The 18,206-nt window shown below is 44.5% G+C and overlaps 1 protein-coding gene across 9 annotated transcripts in view; it reads left to right on the top strand.

Moving 5' to 3' along the window:
• Positions 1 to 11,688: 11,688 nt before the first annotated feature.
• TSNARE1 (t-SNARE domain containing 1) overlaps positions 11,689 to 18,206 on the top strand; it is a 460,205-nt gene continuing 453,687 nt past the window's right edge. For all 9 annotated transcript variants that reach the window (XR_014953137.1, XM_085572620.1, XM_085572617.1 and 6 more), the window contains exon 1: positions 11,689 to 11,735. The gene's annotated coding sequence lies outside the window, so the exon portion shown is untranslated. The remainder of the gene's footprint in view (positions 11,736 to 18,206) is intronic.

Below are 18,206 nucleotides of genomic sequence, written 5' to 3'. Positions count from 1 at the left end.
GAAAAAGGATGCTTGGGCTGAAAAGAATCAGTGATAAAACCTCTCCTCTGAAAATTACAGCTGTAGCTCACTACAATAGTTAGTAAAAGCTCATTTTTAAGAAGAAAGGCAAAGTAATTTTCCAATCCCTGGGCAATCTATTTGAGAGCAGGGATGAGGCTCAACAACATTACAAAGGCCATCCACCAAGGGAGGTAACCTCTATTATTTCATTGGACACCCTCTAGGAAAAAACTCGTCCATATGAGGATTAGGGAAATTAAAGCAAATTCCCTCTTCTTTATCATGTCAGACATGAGTGTTTTGTCCAGCCTTAAAGGTCTTCTGCAGTGTATTTTTTACATCCTTTTGGTGCTCTCCCCTAAGAGGTTGCCTAGGATCCCCTCTTTCATGAGCTGCAATGTCTTGTTGCTTTTTTGGCTGTTCCTTCATTGGCTTTATGGAGGTTTAGGGCCCTTTTTCCACACAAAAGCATAGCTTTGCCTAGCAGGATAGAAAGCAGCCTTAACCCAGCTGCATGATTAGCACATTTTTCTAGGACATGGGAATGGTGGATTGGAAACTTCCCAACCTGCAAGACTTGAGTCCAAACCACCCACTTCCAACGCAAGGAAGATAATCTCTATTACACTAAAAAACAGACAGATTTTGCATTACCAGACAGTCAGGACTGTGTCATTGGGGATCATTACATGCACTCAGAACATGCTTTTGAGATGAGCTTTCCAAGGGTGTTGGAGAAGAGAACTTGAGCCCTGAATCTCATGAAGTTCTGTGAAGGAACTGCTCAGCTCTGCAGAGAGAGCAGCACCTCTGCATATGCACTAGAGAAAATTTTAAATATCCAACATTTAATACTTCCCATCCCTGGACTTGCTATTCCTGGGGCTGTTTAAGATCAGGCTGGATGGGGCTCTGAGTAATCTGGTTTAGTGGAAAGTGACCCTGCCCATGGAAATGAGATGATCTTTAAGGTGTCTGTAGTAGCCTAGAAGATAAAAGGGGCTGATGTTTATCCCTCAAACACCAACAGCTGCATAGCATTCGAGCCAGCCAAGGATTTTTGTGGCTGGAAGAAGGGGCTCTATGGAGGTAGGACAGCACTTCTGGGGACAAACATCATTGTTCTGGGTACTGGAGATCAGCACAACTCAGCAAAGCCCAAGCACAGGAGTGAGGTTGAGAATCGATGTAAGGAGAGCCAAGACTATCCAAGATCCAACAAGCCTCTGACCCATTTCCAGACAGATCTAGAAGAACAGGCTGTGAATCTCAACTAATTTGCCTAGAAAGTAAGAAATTTATCTCATATGGGGAAAATTTATCTATAAAAATGTACCCCCATAAAGCCCTCCCTCTTCCCTTCCACTCTACCCATTTATCCAGAACCCACTGCTAGTGCTTACACAGAAGGACAGGGAGTACCTTATATCAATTTCCACACCAAGTGTGCAATTTACCTATAAAACTTTGTCTGACTATTGCTGTTCCTTTTGCCCAGGAGCATCTACAAACACTGAGCACTCCCTTTCCCTTAAGGATGGGACGTTCACAGTTCCTACCAACATTAAACATTACACAATTCTAAAAGGAAAAGCATTGGCATTTATGGATGCAGGTGTCTAAAAAATCCCTAAGAAATCTTTTCTCAGACAGTTTTGCAGAGTAATCATCCCAAACTTCTTCATGAAAGGGGACCTAATTGTTAAAATGTCTTAATTTGAATCTCATTTCCAGCACTAGAAAGCAACCAGAGATCCAATCAGTATTGGCAACCTCTACTACAATCACCTTGTTAGCCAAAGTGCCTCGTGTGGGTCTGGGTGATATCTTGTTGTCTGATTTCTTGCTCCCACTATTGCTATATGCAGTCATGACACTGAGAAATTTTAGGAGGAATTTTAGCAACATAAATAAGGGCAAAGGAAAGCATATTTTCCTGATGACAGACTATCTGCCAGCCATTCAGATGGGAGGGGAGGAGCTGATTTAGGCTGCTAAATTTAATTAAAGCATATGTTCTTGGGCTCTGCAGTGGGATAGCCTCAAATCTCCCTTACCTTGTCTCCTTCCCAGGTCATTACAAAGTTTAAATCACATTGAATGGTTTTTGTTTCATTACAATATTTTTTTCTCTATTTTCTCCAGACAAATCATACAGAAACAGAAACCTCTAGAAATAAGATATTAAGACCATTTGCAAAAGGACAGCAAAATTAAGATGCTTGGAGAATCAATCAGGAAAGCAGTTATCACTTATTAAAGGTATTAAGAAATATAAGATGATGTCATTTATCGTTAGAGGACATAAAGGTAGACGGAAGATTAGAAGACACACACGATGAGCAGCCTGTGGCCACAGCCCAAATGGGCATCAATGACACAGGTAAGGGAGGTCCTGTGTGTGGAAGCAAAAATTAGAAACCAAAAGGAAGGTGATGTTCTATGAAGTGCTTCCTTATCTCTTGCTGGTCCAGAGAGACTGTGGAGAGACAGAGTATGAGTGTAAGACAATTTCAGGCTAAAATGACATGTGTACAGTGTCAAAATCCAGCACAGGAGAGACAGAGTTCACCTGAGGCATGGTCACGTAAAATCAGGGAGGCTGTGAATGAGCTTTTAGAGTGGAGAGTGAGGGAAGTCAAACCAGAGCATATGGCTTGGGATGACATTTCTAAAGATGAAGACACAAAGGTAGGTGCCTCTCAATGAAGAATAGGTCATGGGAAGTAAGTACTCAAACAGAAGATGGAAAACAAAACATTTGACATTTGAAAAGGTTGTCGAGACGTGGAGCTAACATGGCAGTAGGTGTTTTACTATGTAAATGCTGGAAACCTCAGAAACGCAGGCAACGGAACTGGCCTTTCTGAGCCTGAATGAGGAGATGGAAATGCACAGCTCAAAAACTTAGTGGAGGGAAAACAATCAAAGGGACACTGTATCAAATAAGCCAGATGCTGGCTGTAGAGAGGAAAACACATCAACAAGAACCTCTGTAAAATGAAACTCCAGGCCAAGATGGAACAATGAACCTTTGGGCCAACAGACCTTCCTACACATGTGTACAGTGGTACTGACTGATGTAAAAAATGCAAAAATGTAGGAATGGTAGGAAGAGGAATCATAAAATCATACAATGGGTTAGTTGCAAGGATCATCTCATTCAATCCCTCTGCCATGGGCAGGGACTATATTCTACTATTCCAGGTTGCTTCAAGCTACGTCCAACCTGGTCTTCAACACTTCCAGGGATGGGGCAGCCACAGCTTCTCTGGGAAACCTGTGCCAGGGCCTCACCACCTTCATGGGAAGAATTTCTTCCAAAAATCCAGCCTAAATGGCTCATCTTATAGTTTAAAATATTCTATCATTATAGGCTCTGGTAAAAAGTCTTTCCTGTGAGCTCCTTTAGGTACTGGAAAAGGTTCTAAGGTCTCACCAGAAGTTTCTTTGCTCAGTTGGGTCGAACAATCTCAACTCTCTCAATAGCAGAGAGGGCATCTTCATCACTTGGGCATCTTCATCTCCTCTTCTGGACTCATTCCAACAGGTCTACATTCTTCTTATCTTGGGGTCCCAAGAGCTGGAAACAGAAGTCCAGGTAGATCTCACCAGAGTGGGGTAGAGGGGCAGAATCCCATCTGTTGACACACCAGCCACACTTCTGCTGCAGCCCAGGACATGGCCTCTCATCCACCAGCACTCTGGGTGATTTCAGGTCCCTCCATGGAGACAGAGCAAAGATCACAAATAGTCTGAAGCAGCAGCTGGTGACTGATCCCAGAAGAAGACACGCAACCCCTGGGCTGCTATAAAAATCTAGTTCAAAATCTCATCATGAAGTCAGCATTCTGCTGCAAATTCCATGACATACCTTGCATCAACATCCCAATGGGAGCAAATGGGCCGAGCATCCACCAAAGCTCTGTTCACATCCAGCAGTAGGACTGGGTAGAAAAAAGCTCTTCAAGAAAAATTAAAAAAGGAAAGTTAAAGGAATTAAATCCTTACGGGTGTTGACAGTACCGTCAGGGTGTTGAGTAGGAAAAGTCACTGGTGTGCTGCTGGTTTGTTCTTGGAGAAAAAATTGAGCGAGCGTGGTTGAACAGGAGGATAAAAATGATATTAGAAATAAGAAAGAAATATAGAAGAAACAGGGTTGATAAACATCCCAGACCCGCTTTGAGAGGATGCCTGAAAAAAAAAGTGTGGATTAAAAAGACAGAATAACAACTGATAAAACAGCAGGGCTGGATATATTTACCCAAGAGTTTTAGAGCAGATAAAAAATTAAATATCTGAATTATTAACAACAATGTGCAATGTTTCACTTAAAGTGTCCCTGGTATGTGATGACTGGAGAGGATCCAGGACAGATCCAGGGAACTACAAACTTATAAACCTGACATCTGAACCATACAATTTATCTGAAACTTTGATGAAGGAAGGTAAAAAGGTTTCACTTCTGGTTAATTGCACCTTATAGAATTCTTGGGGTTTTTTTTAATGGGGTAACAGGGTGTCAATAACCCAGAAAATAAAATTATTTTGGATGTCCAAAAAAAGTTTTAACAAAAGGTATTTAAAGGAAATAAGCAGCCTTGGGATCAGATAATCCTCTTATCTGGTCTTGAGTGATATAAATAATCTTTTAAAGGCAGGATGCAAAATGTGGGAGCAACAATTTGGTTTATTTTGGTGCAAGGACTCATATCTTTAAATGAAGGTAATGCGAATTAAAATAAAACAAAGAACGTTCTTCCTGGAGCAGGCGGCAGTCATGAAGAACATAAATGGACATTTAATGGGCTAAAATATGTGTGGGAGCTGGAGGAAAGAATCAGCAAGGATCACAACAGGGCCAGGAAATCTTGGAACTGAAAGCAGCTGGAGAATGGCAGAGTGGTCATAAGAATCTCCCCTGTGCTCTTTTGGTGAGGGGAGAAGATGGGTCAAATGTACGTGGGTCTAAAACAACACTGATTTTTTTTTTTTTTAAGTGATTATTTTAAAACAGAATGTGTTTGAATTTCTTATGGGGTTAATCTTTCCAACCCTTCAGACTGAAGAGGGAATGGATTGTCTAACAGGACAGATTGCTCAACAGAATACAGGGGCTTCAGGAGACTGTTTGGTCCATCCCCAAATCATCTCAACCATCACAAAAAAAACCACTTCCACCAATGATTTGTGATTCATTCTGGTTTTGAAAACTTCCAGGAGCCAAAATTCCAGGCTTTCCCAAGTAGTTTGTACAAGTGCTTTGCAAACCTTAATACCAGATAGTGGCTTTTCATATTTAAATTAAATCTTCTCCCACCAATCCAAGCCAATGTAAGCCAATGGCTTCTTGACCTATCCTCAGTGGACATGGAAAACAGCTTTTCTGCTTCTTTTTGCAGCAAAGCTTCACGTATCAGAGAAGTTATTCCCATTTCCCCAGATCTTGAGTTTTCTAAATTCACCAAGTTCATCTCTTTCAATCTTTGTTAGTAATTACATTGTCTAGCTCTTTGATCTTTCTTGCTGTTGTTCTTTGTTCTTTTCTCTCACTGTCTTATAGTGTGGACAGAAACTTCAACATAAGTTCTGCTCAGTTCTTATAAACACTGGAAAAAGCACTTTTGCTTTTGGCATTGAATCCCCAAAACTTTGTTTTTGTCTTTGAGCATTTTTAATGGAAGATTTTCTCATATGTCTCAGACCGGTGTTACTATTAAAAATGATTCTGCAGTGGCATATGTGTGGTGGTTTGTTGTTGTACAATTGTTCTTTTGTTAATCAGTTCATAATGGTCTGTCCCATGTACTCTGTTCTGTTCCCCTAATGGTTTAACCATAAGTTGTTTACTCCAATATTTTCCCACCAAGTGCTTGCCAATCCCCATGTTCATCTCCTCTGCACCTCCCTTGCCTCCTTGTATTTCCTTGTCGATCCCCGGTGCACTGCCCCCTGCCCCTGTCTGTTAAGTTGAACACACCCTGTTTGTTCTAGAATGTTCCCTGCCTGCTGCCCCTTCCCCAGCACACCATTGGGCTGCTACGCCTGCTCCCTCCCCTGAGCTGCCTTCATTGGATTATCCCAGCTGTGTTCTCCTACCTAATGCTTCCCCACTGGATGTGAGTTGTTTCCACCCCCTCATACCCTCCCCCCTTTATAATGTGATGCCGCCTTCATTCCTGAGCTTACTGGTCGCTGAACCTTTCTAGGAATAAAATACCTTGGAATTCATACAAGTGGCCCTTCTGTTTCTTCGCTTCAGTCCTTCGTTTCTGTTTGGGAGCTGTGATACCCACGGCACAGCCAGCCACACGGAGCTGCAACTCTGTGAGCACTGCCAGCCAAGGAGGTCTCGAAGAGATCTGGGGGCAGCCACTCCTGTAGCACCCTCCGGTCACAGGGAGCATGCTAGCCGGGAGATCTCCACACTGTGGTCACAACCGGGCAGCAACAATATGCAGCTTGAACAGAGTTATGATCTGTTGTGAGAGATGTATAAAATCATAAAATCACAGACTCATTAAGGTTGGAAGACACCTCCAAGATCATCGAGTCCAAGCGTGGAGCCAGCATTGCCAAGTCCATCACCAAACCATGTCCTTAAGTGCCATGTTACACAGTACAAATATGTAGGAAACCTTTTGCCTTTGAAAATGTGTAATTTAGGGGAAAAAAATATTAACTGGATGAGAGCAGAGGCAGGAAGAACAATTCTTGACGAATGAGTGGTAGTAACTGCAGCTTTAATAACAGTAACCAAATAGAGACTTGATTATGGTAGAGGGAAATCGCCTTAAAACCAGATGATGAATTAAATCAGAATTAGATGTTTTAAAGCCAGATATTTTTCTTATCTTCTATTTTTTTTTCCCATTTTCTTATTTTCTTATAGACACACTTTTATTTCAGGTTTTCCTTTTTCATTATTTCACAAGTGCAGCATCAAAAGGAAGTTTTCAGTTATGCTCTGGATACCTGGATGGTTTTAAATGCCCCAGAATAGTTTGAGTTGGACGGGACCTTAATATCATCCCCTTCCATCCCCCCTGCCAAGGACAGGGACACCTTCCACTAGACCAGGTTGCTGAAAGCCACATCCAACCCAGCCTTGGGGAAGAACTGCAATAGGAGGAAGGAGAAGGCACTGAGATTTTTAGAGATTCACTCATTTCAGTGCTTTCCTTGCATCTTTCATACCTGCAGCTCCTGGGCCACGGCTCCTCTGCGCTGCCAATTTTTCCTCCTGATTATCCAGGTGCAACGCTGCTGAACCGAGCAAAAGATCACCAGTGTTTTGTCATGGAGTTAAGTGGAGTGAGGGATTTGTTCTGACCTCTGAGTTTTCCTCGCCACCAGCCCGGCTGAGCCCCGTTCCCTCTCTGTTGTGTTACATCTGTTGCTCTCAGCATGGGCTCCTTTAGCTCTGTCAACATTGCTTTCAATTGCCACTTGTCATCCCTGCTCCGAGCTCGATTTAATATCTCCAGCTTCCATAAGCAAAACTGATCACTGGGATTACTGAGAGTATTGGACACGCTTTATTGATGAGGTGATTGACTTATCACTGCCTCAGAGACAAAGTTTTTTACATTGGCTCGTGGCTTTTATTTTCCTAATTCAGATGCAGTCAGATGTCTCCAGAAAAGGAAGGGTCAAATGTAGCAATGCTCAGATAAATCCAAGTGAAGTGCCACTAAAATGCACAGCTATTGCATCTATAACCAGATGTAACTGATTCAATACACAAAGTATTGAAAATAATTTCTTTATGGCTCGTGATTCTTCCTTGTGACATACCAGACCTGCCAGGTGGTCACTAGCTTGGGACATGTATTGCTGCACTGCAGTAGTTGGTGAAAACATCTGTTTTATGCCAGATTTTGCTCAGTCCTGGAATTCAAGTCTCTCTTGGACTTTAAATAGACTGAAATAAAGTTGTTCAGGGATTAGCTAGCTTTTTCCAGACTCCTTTTATGGTTGCTGTAATATCTGTTTTATTAAATTGCTCACAGGTAGCAACATACGGATGTGCTATGATAAGCTCTCTGAGCTGTGCTGTTTTCAGGGAATCTTAGGTCACTGGATGAATGTCTGGAAATAGGAAATAAGAGTCAGCCTTGGTTTTGTGAAGCATTCAGGCTGACCTGTGTTTGTTGCTGTGCTCCTTGCAGTTGACTGGTTTGGTGTATAAGGCATTTGAGTGAAAAACAGCATTTTTACAAAAGAAAAAAAGTACTTCTCCATCTGTGTGGTTGGCCAATTAATTCAGCATTGAAAAGTTGAGTACTGCTAAAAAAAAAAAGCTTTATTTTTTCCAGCAGTATTCAGGAAAGCCACAAGCCCAGCCTAATAACTGAAAAAAGCAGCAAAAAAAGGTAAAATAACGTAGGAATCTGGGAAGGAAAAGGGGGAATAATTTCTTATTTAAATCTGAAAAGAAACTGGACCAAAGAAAGAAAAAAACTTCTGAAAAGAAGCTTTGTGGGGTTTTGTTTGAGGTTTTGTTTGTTTATTTGTTTGGCTTTTGTTGTTGTTTTGGAGGGTTTTGTTTGTTTGTTTGGGGCGGGGGGAGAGGGAGGGAGGTTTGTTGGTTTTGCTTGGTTTTTGTTTGGTTTTTTGTTTGTTTGTTTGTTTTTTTTAAGTGGAGACTCCATAAGCACAAGTGTAAAACTACCCTAAATAAATAATTCCTAGAACATTTCAAAATCTGGAGAAATGTATTTGTACATATGCCAGACAAGTATCCAGACTTTCTCCTTTGTGTGATTGCAATCATAAATTGCTCTTTTTTTTCCCTGATGGTTTTGCTGCCATGCTTACATCTGTGTCCTAATGGGATAAATTAGACACTCACTGACACTTTCTTGTGACATATTTTTTATTTACCTCACTCTTCCTGAATTTATCAACACTTCCAGTCAATCCAACAGAGGAGAGAAGTAAATAGCACCTTAGATTATACACCTGGTGTTAAGAACATAATCCAAATTGTTACCTAAAACCTGCATTTTATTTAATGCAAGTTATTTGTCTGGGTTCTCCTGCTTTGTAGAAAAGTCCTGTAGTATAGGAATGAAACCCCACTGAGTTATTTGTGAGGATGTAATAGGGTGTAATACAAATTGTTACAGGGAAGCCAAATCCACACATCTTAGGGAAAAAGTAACCAAGAGGACAAGTGGATTACCTTTCCATAAATACTTCAATAGCCCAGCTATTATGAGGTTATGATTTAAGATGATTCACAAAAGAAACCTGTGAGCCAAAAGGAAACTCCTTCCAAGGAGTGGAAGAAATTCCCTAGAGACGCAGCCAGCCTAAGTGGGTAATCATCCCAGCAGGGATGAGGTGAAAGCATCACAGCTGAGTTTGTTTAAAATCTGTTAGAGATCCTCCATTTCATCTTCATGGAGGCATAGGGGCAGTTTTCCAAAGCAGAAACCCACTGACAACTTCACCCCCAAGTCACATTTCCCAAACCCCTCCAGGTTCACGGGTCTGCCCTCCAGGAGTTTTGTTCACGTGGAATGGAATCGCTGCTTCCACCTTTGGAAACGCCAAACAGCATCTGGTAAATGGGCAACTTCCTCCCACTCAAAGATGAGGAACATGAAGATTAAGCTGTTTTAATAAAATTTTGGCCCCTGGAGCTTTTGGTTCCCATACAGCTGACTGTATATTTTTCAGATTTATAGATGTTATCACTGTGGGATGGAACAAAGCTGTTAATTATATTGTTTTCCCCCTGAATTTAGAGAAAGCAACATCTTAATGACGCACAACGCCTTGCCTTGCTTATGTAAAAGACCTGACTTCCACGCCATGCCAAAAACCCACCCTCGGTCTTTCTGAAAGCTGTTACAGATCAATAAGCAGCTGTTAATAACAAGGATCAGCCCTGCTGCACACAATGAGAAGGTTTGCAACAGCTCAAATTCCTCAGAAGAAAAATGTCCCAAGAGAATGTGCAGCATTATTATTGTATGAATAACACACGTATTGATTGGGCAGTATTTCTCCAGCTCCAAAACGCAAAACCAGCAAGATGCAGCCTGCAAACCAAAGCAGTCATATGAGATTTATCCCACTGTAATTTTTATGATTGCTGTCCCTTGGAATACTTGGGCTGTTTTATATTGGCACGTGTTTATATATTTCTTTCCTTATTTACTTTCATGAGGTTCATGCTGGAGGTAAATATGATTTGTACTGAAAATTACTGCAAAATTTTCACAGTGGTTTTTGAAATGTAATCTATGCTTCTTGCAGGATTAACTCTTTCTTCCTCCCTACTAAAAAAAAAAAAAAAAACAACAAACAAAACCACCCAGCAAGACACAGGGCATTGTACATGTAAGCTGTCGTGAGAGGATTTTTGCAGACAAGCAGACAGCTGTATTTTGTTATCAGTATATTTTTATGTCCCTTCTCCTAAGGGATTTTCCTCAGAGTCCACAGAAATAAATGATTATCAATGCAGCAAAAGATGGAGGAAACTGCTCCGATAGCAGTTCGGTGCTGTAAAACCCTGAAGTTTATGGAGGCTCAGGTGGCCCCTCAGCCCTTTTAAAGCTTTTTTTAGCAGGGCTACTGGTGCAGAACTCCATTTCTGAACAGGCAGCTGGCTTGTCAGTCCCTTGTTAAAATGAATTGTTGGTTAAAGGCTCTATCAAGAAAATCCTCTTTATAACTCCTTTTGCAAGCCAACCATCACGTAAAGCTGCTGTCGCTTGGCAAATAAAAAGCAAACTCCTCGCAGGTACAGTTGTACTCCAGATTGTTCTATCAAAGCACTTCGGCTGGGTGAACCTCCAGTCTCGGGCTGCAATTTGTGGTGTTTTGGAGAGAATTAGTGGCTTTAGCAGCAGCAGGTTGGTGGCGTTTATTAATTTATTTCTGTGAGCAGTGCCCTGGGCACTGTGAGGCTACGAAGGAGGGCACAGATCTCTCAGAGAATCACGGAATCATTAAGGTTGGGAAAGACCTGAAGGATCACTGGGTCCAACCATTCACCCAGTACTGCCAAATTCACCACTAAACCCTGTGCCCAAGTGCCATTTGTACACTTTATTTGAGCATTTCCAGGGAAAGGTGAATCCACTACTTGCCCTTTAGACTGCTCGACCAGCCTTCCAGTGAATAATTTTTCTTAATATCCAACTTGAATCTCCCCCGGTGCAATTTGAGGTCGTTTCCTTTTACGCTATCTCTGGTTATTTGGGAGAAGAGACCGATCCCTCACCCGGCTACACCCTCCCGTCAGGGAGTTGCAGAGTGATGAGGTGCCCCCTGACACCCCTCTCTAGAGAATAAACACCTCCAGCTCCCTCAGCCGTTCCTGGGGTTTCCCCCGAGGAGGGGGAAGGCGAGGAGGGCAGCGAGGACGGGGAGGATGCAGAGCAGGGAGCATCCCCCGGAGCGGCGGCAGACGGGCAGCGGCTCCTGAGGGGCGGCCCCGGGCCGCGCCCTGATGCGGGAGGTGCTGAGGGGAGGTGGGCGGGGCCCCCTCGGGCCGTCCCCTCCGCCGATTGGCTGCCGGGTGAAGGGGAAGGGACGCCGCGTCGTGGTGCGCTGTGGGAGTTGTAGTCCAAAGCGAGGAGCGCGGCCGGTTGCACCAATGGGATGAGGACTACAACGATGGAGGGGGAGGGAGGGACACGTGGTCGCGGTGGGCGGGGCTGCGTCGGTCACGTGATGTTTGGGTGCCGGCGGTGAGGGGCGCGCGGCTGCAGGTGAGGGGCGCGACACGGGCTGGGAACGGGGATGTGTGTGTGTGGTGTGTGTGTGGTGTGTGTGTGGTGTGTGTGTGGTGTGTGTGTGGTGTGTGTGTGGTGTGTGTGGCGTGTGTGGCGTGTGTGTGGTGTGTGGTGTCTGTGTGTGTGTGGTGTGTGGTGTGTGTGTGTCTGTCTCTGTGTGTGTGTGTGTGTGTGTGTGTGTCTGTCTGTCTGTCTCTGTGTCTCTCTGTGTCTGTGACACGGGCACGGGGCCCGCCTGGCACCGGGGTGTGTGTGACACGGGGACAGGTGTGTGTGTGTGTTTGACACAGGGACAGGTGTGTGTGTGTGTGTGTGACACGGGGACAGGTGTGTGTGTGTGTTTGACACAGGGACAGGTGTGTGTGTGTGTGTGTGACACGGGGACAGGGATGGCCTGGCGCTGTGTGCGATACAAGGACAGCTCTGGCCTGGCACGGGTTGGGTGAGGCGGGTCCGTACGTGGGGATAGGGATGGCCTGGGTGTGTGTGACACGGACACAGGTGTGCGTGTGACCTGGGGACAGGGCTGGCCTGGCACAGGGCGTGTGTGACATGGTGACATGGGGACAGGGCCTGGCACAGGGGGTGTGTGTGACCTGGGGACAGGGCCTGGCACATGGGGTGTGTGTGACATGGTGACATGGGGACAGGGCCTGGCACAGGGGGTGTGTGTGACATGGTGACATGGGGACAGGGCCTGGCACATGGGGTGTGTGTGACATGGTGACATGGGACAGGGCATGGCACAGGGGGTGTGTGTGTGACATGGTGACATGGGGACAGGGCCTGGCACAGGGGGTGTGTGTGACATGGTGACATGGGACAGGGCATGGCACAGAGTGTGTGACCTGGAGACAGGGCCTGGCACATGGGGTGTGTGTGACATGGGGACAGGGCCTGGCACATGGGGTGTGTGTGACATGGTGACATGGGGACAGGGCATGGCACAGGGGGTGTGTGTGACATGGTGACATGGGGACAGGGCATGGCACAGGGGGTGTGTAACATGGTGACATGGGGACAGGGCTGGCCTGGCACAGGGTGTGTGTGTGTGACATGGGGACAGGGCATGGGACAAGGGGTGTGTGACATGGTGACATGGGGACAGGAGTGCCCTGGCACAGGGGCCAGTGTGTAACATGGGGACAGAGCTTAGGCTGGCACAGCGACTGTAGGTGGAAATTTGGGACTGTGGCTCCTGTTGCACAGTGGTTTACGTTTCTAATGAGTGATTTGGGGACAGGGTTGGCCTTGCCCAGGGCTGTGAGCAGGGAAGGACATGTGTGAGGGTGCTGTGGCCCACACCTGTGTCCCATGTCACCGGTGACTGGGTGAGGATGGGATGTCCCTGCACAGTTCGCCACTGTCCCACAGCTGCTCAGGAAGGAACCCCAGTTTATCAATTTTCGGCATAATGACAACAGTGGGAACTGCTCCTGGCTTGTTGCCTGCCAGGTTTTTGGTCAATTTTAATGTCCCAAAGGCTGTGATGTTGTTTATTTATTATTTTTTCCTTCTTCCAGGCTCATTCGGGAGCTTGAGGCAGTGGGATGGATTTGGAAGTACAAGGAGAGGAAATAGAACCACTTTTAAATGTACAAAGCTCTGCTTTCTGCGGTGGCCCTCAGATGACTGCAGAAACTTTTTTTTTGGTTGCTTTTGTACTTGGAAAAGTGTTTGTGGTTTGAAGCTTTTAATAAAAGCTCCCCCGAGCTGTGGGGTACAATTAACCTCCGGCATCTGGCGCTGGAGTGGACTTTGCTGGGGAAACCTCGTGTTCCCATGGAAGTGCTCGGTGGCTTTGTCTGCATATCAAAAAGCAGACGGTTTGGAAAGCTAAAAGCACGTTTCATTCTGCCACCAGCATGCTGAATACGCCCCGCAGAACCCTCTTCTTGTTAGCTTTTGAAGTTTTTTGTGACATTTTGGAGCTTGAGGTGCATCTTTGTGATTGGGAGTGCTGCAGGAACAAGGAGATGTTTGTTTGCAAACCCTTGCGTGGGGTGGTGGCCTCAAGTTTTGCTTTGTGCTTCGTTTGGCACAAAGGCTGAATCCTCAATTTTTACTAGCTGTGTGCTGTGGAGTGGAAAGGATTGATTAAAATATGATGGTTTTCCCCCACCTTTTTTTTTTTTTTGTGTTTTTTTTTTTTGTTTTTTGTTTAGCAGTAAGGTTTATACTTCATCAAGCATTTATCCCTTTTTCCAGGTTGGTTTTCCCATTTGCAGAGGGGCTGTGAAAATACAGTGCTCAGTCCTGCTCTGCTGTGGTCCAGGTGTCCCTGCAGGTGTTTCTGATCTTTAAATCACCACTGACCCAGCCCAGCTGCTGTCTGACCCCTTGATGCTCTCCTGCTCTGCTGTCTTCTCCAGCTGTGATGCCCTTTTCCATCTCATCTCCAGGCTGAACTCTGGATATTGCCTGGATTGTTAATCATAGATTGGGTTGTGTTGGAAGGGTCCTTAAACACCATCTACTTCCACCCCCTGCCATGGGTAGGGACACCTTCCTTGGTCCCAGGTTGCTCCAAACCCCATCCAACCTGGCCTTGAACACTTCCAGGGATGGTGCTGCCACAGCTTCTCTGGGCAGCCTCTGCCAGGGCCTCCCCACTCTGTCAGTAAGGAATTTCTTCCTAAAATCCAATCTAAATTTACCCTCGTTTACCTCAGTGATATTCCCCCTCCTCCTATCACCTTTCTGAAAAATCCCTCCTCTTTGTGTTGATGCAAGTTCAGGTTTTTAAATCCCTGATGTGTCAGGGCATTGCTGTCTGACCCCTTGTTGCCTTCCTGCTCTGCCATCTTCGCCAGCTGCGACATCCTTTTCCCTCTCATCCTCAGTCTGGTTTCTGGACTTCTTCTAGGGTGTCAAATGTGCTGATTCCCACTTTTCAGTGGTCATCCATGCAACAAATCACCTCTCCAAGGCCTCCCACCTTCCTGGTTTGCTTTTGTTTATTGATGGAACTAAAAATTAGCTTAACTACTAACACAGCTTTGATGGATACGGGAGAGGCTGATCAGTGCGGCCACATTTCCTGCTTGATCCAGACTTCTGGTTCAGATTCCATCCCTGTTCCCTCCTGTTATTGTGTCTAAAGCAGGAGTTACAGGGTGGTGAGGCAATGAACCAGGCTGCCCAGAGAAGCTGTGGATGGCTCATCCCTGAAAATGCTCAAGGCCAGGTTGGATGGGACTCGGAGTAGCCTGGGATAATGGAAGGTGTTCCTGCCCGTGGCAGGGGTGGGACTGGATGAACCTAAAGGTCCCTTCCAGCCCAAAATGTTTTGTGATTCTCTAAGTTATTTAGTTGAGATTGGCTGAAAGAGACTGGTAGAACATAGATTTCATTATTACAATATTTTATTCCCATTCTCTCTTTTTCAAGCAACCTCATTCATTTTCCCACAGCTCTCTTGATTTGTTTATTTATTTCTTTAAAATATTTTAAACCTCTTATCATTTACTCCTCATCACACAACCCTCTGGTGTGACCAGGCCTCCCTGCTTGCTCTGGGTCTGGAGACTCTTTGCCAGGAGTGGAGGAAAAATAAATATTCAGTAGCTTGATAAATTTTTACATTGATATTACAGCACTTAATATGTAATTAAAAAAAAAAAAAAAAAGAGGGAAGCTGAAAATGAATGAGTCTGTGCTTCCCCTTCCTTATAAATATATATATATATATATATATATATATATATATATCTCAAATGATATTTTGAATTGTTGGTTCTTCTAGGATTTCAGGAATATTTAAATAGCAAGTGTGAAAGGGCAAATAATATCAAGATAAAAATAATACTTTCGATTCCCTGCCTGTACCATAAACACATTCTGCTCGATGAAAGTTAAATGAACTGTTAAAAACTTGTAATTAACTTTTCCCATCTTTATTATCCTCCTTCCTACAGTTCACCTGCTCTGTGCAGTGGGGTGAGCTGGGTGACTCTCACTTGGGTTATTATGGACCTTCCAAGGGTTGCTGGTGCTTCAGAGGACTGGAAATTGGTGAGACCTGAGGGTTTTAGATAGGCAGGAGGAGCCTCTGTTGTTTTTTTAGGGTTGGAATCGTCATTGTCAGGGCAAAGGCTGATTGCACTGGAAAGGACTTGTGTGTCCAGGTTTGGTTCCAGTGAGGATGGATGGATGGATGGATAGATGGACGGATGGATGGATGACTGCATCTTTCCACCCAGGGCATGGATGGTCATGTGTTTCGACCCCTGGTCTCTGGGCTGGTGGAGGAACAGATTGAAGGCAGTCCTGTGGAGAAGGACTTGGAGGTTCTGGTGGATGAGAGAGTGGACAGGGCCCAGAAATCCAAGTGTGTCCTGGGCTGCATCCACAGCTGGGTGGGCAGCAGCTGAGGGGGCTGTTCTGCGCCTCTGCCTCTCTCAGGTGGGACCCCACCTGCAGAGCACAGGAAGGACATGGAGCTGTTGGAGCAAGTCCAGAGGAGGCCACCAAGGGGATCAGAAGGATGGAGCCCCTCTGCTCTGGAGCCAGGCTGGGAGAGCTGGGATTTTCAGCCTGGAGAAGAGAAAGCTACAGGGAGGGTATAAAGTCCCTTGAAGTGCCTAAAAGGGATCCAAGAGAGCTGGAGAGGGACTTTGGACAAGGGCCTGGAGTGATACACCAGTGGGAATGGCTTCCCACTGACAGAGAGGGGGTTTTAGATTCAATATTAGAGAGAAATTCCTTATTGTGAAGGTGTGGAGGCCCTGGCACAAGTTTTCCAGAGAAGCTGTGGCTGCCCCATCCCTGGAAGTGTTCAAGGCCAGTTTGGATGGGGCATGGAGCAGCCTGGGATAGTGGAAGGTGTCCCTGCCCATGGAAAGGGGGTTGGAATTGGATGATCTTTAATGTCCCTTCCAGCCCAAACCATTCAATGATTGCTGACCATTAGAATCTGTATTTTCCTATGACATGATCCACCCAATCTAATTTAATCCAGCTGTTTAAGCATGAGTCTAACTCACAGCTGGAGTATCAGAATGTACCTCCATGATGGTGTTTGTGGAGGAAATGCTGCAAAATTCTTCCTCAGCAGCATCACCAACACCTTTCAGAGTGCATTGTATTTTGCAGAAGACCTTTTGCCACATGCAAATCCAAAGTGTGGCCCCAAAATGGCATTGGTGTTTTTGGCAGTGGCACTGGGCGCCAAAGCTGGAGGAAACTCTGCCCTTCACTTGATGCTGAGTGAACAGAAAGCTTCATAAAATATTGGTGCTCTTTTCCTCTTGCAAAAGAGCCAGAAGTGTCTGTATTTTGCTGTCAGAAAGGCTATTTGTGGTTTTTAATAATACACTGTATTTCCCAAAGAATATGGTCAAGATAAGAATCCTACTCCTTATTTTTTTTCCCCTGCTTGCCTTGCAAATGTTGGCGTCTAAGATTAAAATAACGCAAGAGTTAAATTAATCTGATTTAACACTTGCAGGGAGGTTTCTATTTAAAACTCTTTTTTCTTCGAAGTGTCACTAGTCAGGAAATTCAGTAGGCAGGTGCCATCTCTTTGTTGCAGTGCATGGGCACATCTCTGCAGTGTTTCTGGTGATGAAAAAAATAGCATTTAACTAAAATAAAAAAGGGGCAGGATGGATTATCTTTTTTTTTTTTTTAATGTCCATTAGTAAAGCAAAGATTGCACTGATAATCAGTTGCTTTTTAAATATATCTTGAAGATTGGTACAAAAAATAAGAAGAAATGGTGTATCAGCAGGTAGTTTTGAATTTTTTTTTTCTGGAATGCAGAGCTTAAGGGAAAAGCTCTTCCAAGGGCCATTTAGGTGTGTTGGCAGTTCATCTGCTGGGATGCTGCAAGCAAAATCTGGAAAATATTTTCCATCTACTTCTTGAAGGAAGTCGAAATTGGCTGCACTACCTGTACTTACTATTTTTACTTTTTTTGTAGAATTCCTTTTTTTGGAAGTAAATACTGATATTGGGTTAGGTGATGATCTCTCTCTCTGTCATCTCTTTCTTAAATAAAAGCAGAAAATAGCTGCAAAATATTTGATGCTCTTCATTGTGTAGCATTTGTTTTGTCCTTGCTCTGCTGTCCCCCCTGCTGCAAAGCTAGGCACTGCAAAAATAAGATTTTTTTGAGGTTATTGAGGACTTTATTAGTCCTCCTTCTCCTCTCTGCGTACATTTATTGTCATTCTGGTCTTGAATAACTTGGGCATGTATTTTTTTTTCCCCTTGTAGGACTCCTCCATCATCTGGTGCATGGAGTAAAGGAGTGCAGGAGACAGCCGTGCTGTAGGATTTTATTCCAGAGCTGTTGCCATAGTTCTTATTTCTGTGAAATAAAACATTTTCTTCTTCCACAAGAGACTTTGATCATGCTCATTGCTGAAACCTGTTGCTTTTTTTTCCATTTTTAATGAATCTTCTTGTGATCCTTCTGCGTGGAGGAGGGAGGTGCCTCCTTTA

This window comes from Lonchura striata, chromosome 2 (genome assembly GCF_050655825.1).
Source record: "Lonchura striata isolate lonStrDom1 chromosome 2, ASM5065582v1, whole genome shotgun sequence".
NCBI classification, from domain to species: domain Eukaryota; kingdom Metazoa; phylum Chordata; class Aves; order Passeriformes; family Estrildidae; genus Lonchura; species Lonchura striata.
Note: the sequence above shows the minus strand (reverse complement) of the source record. Positions and strands in the feature narration are given on the sequence as shown.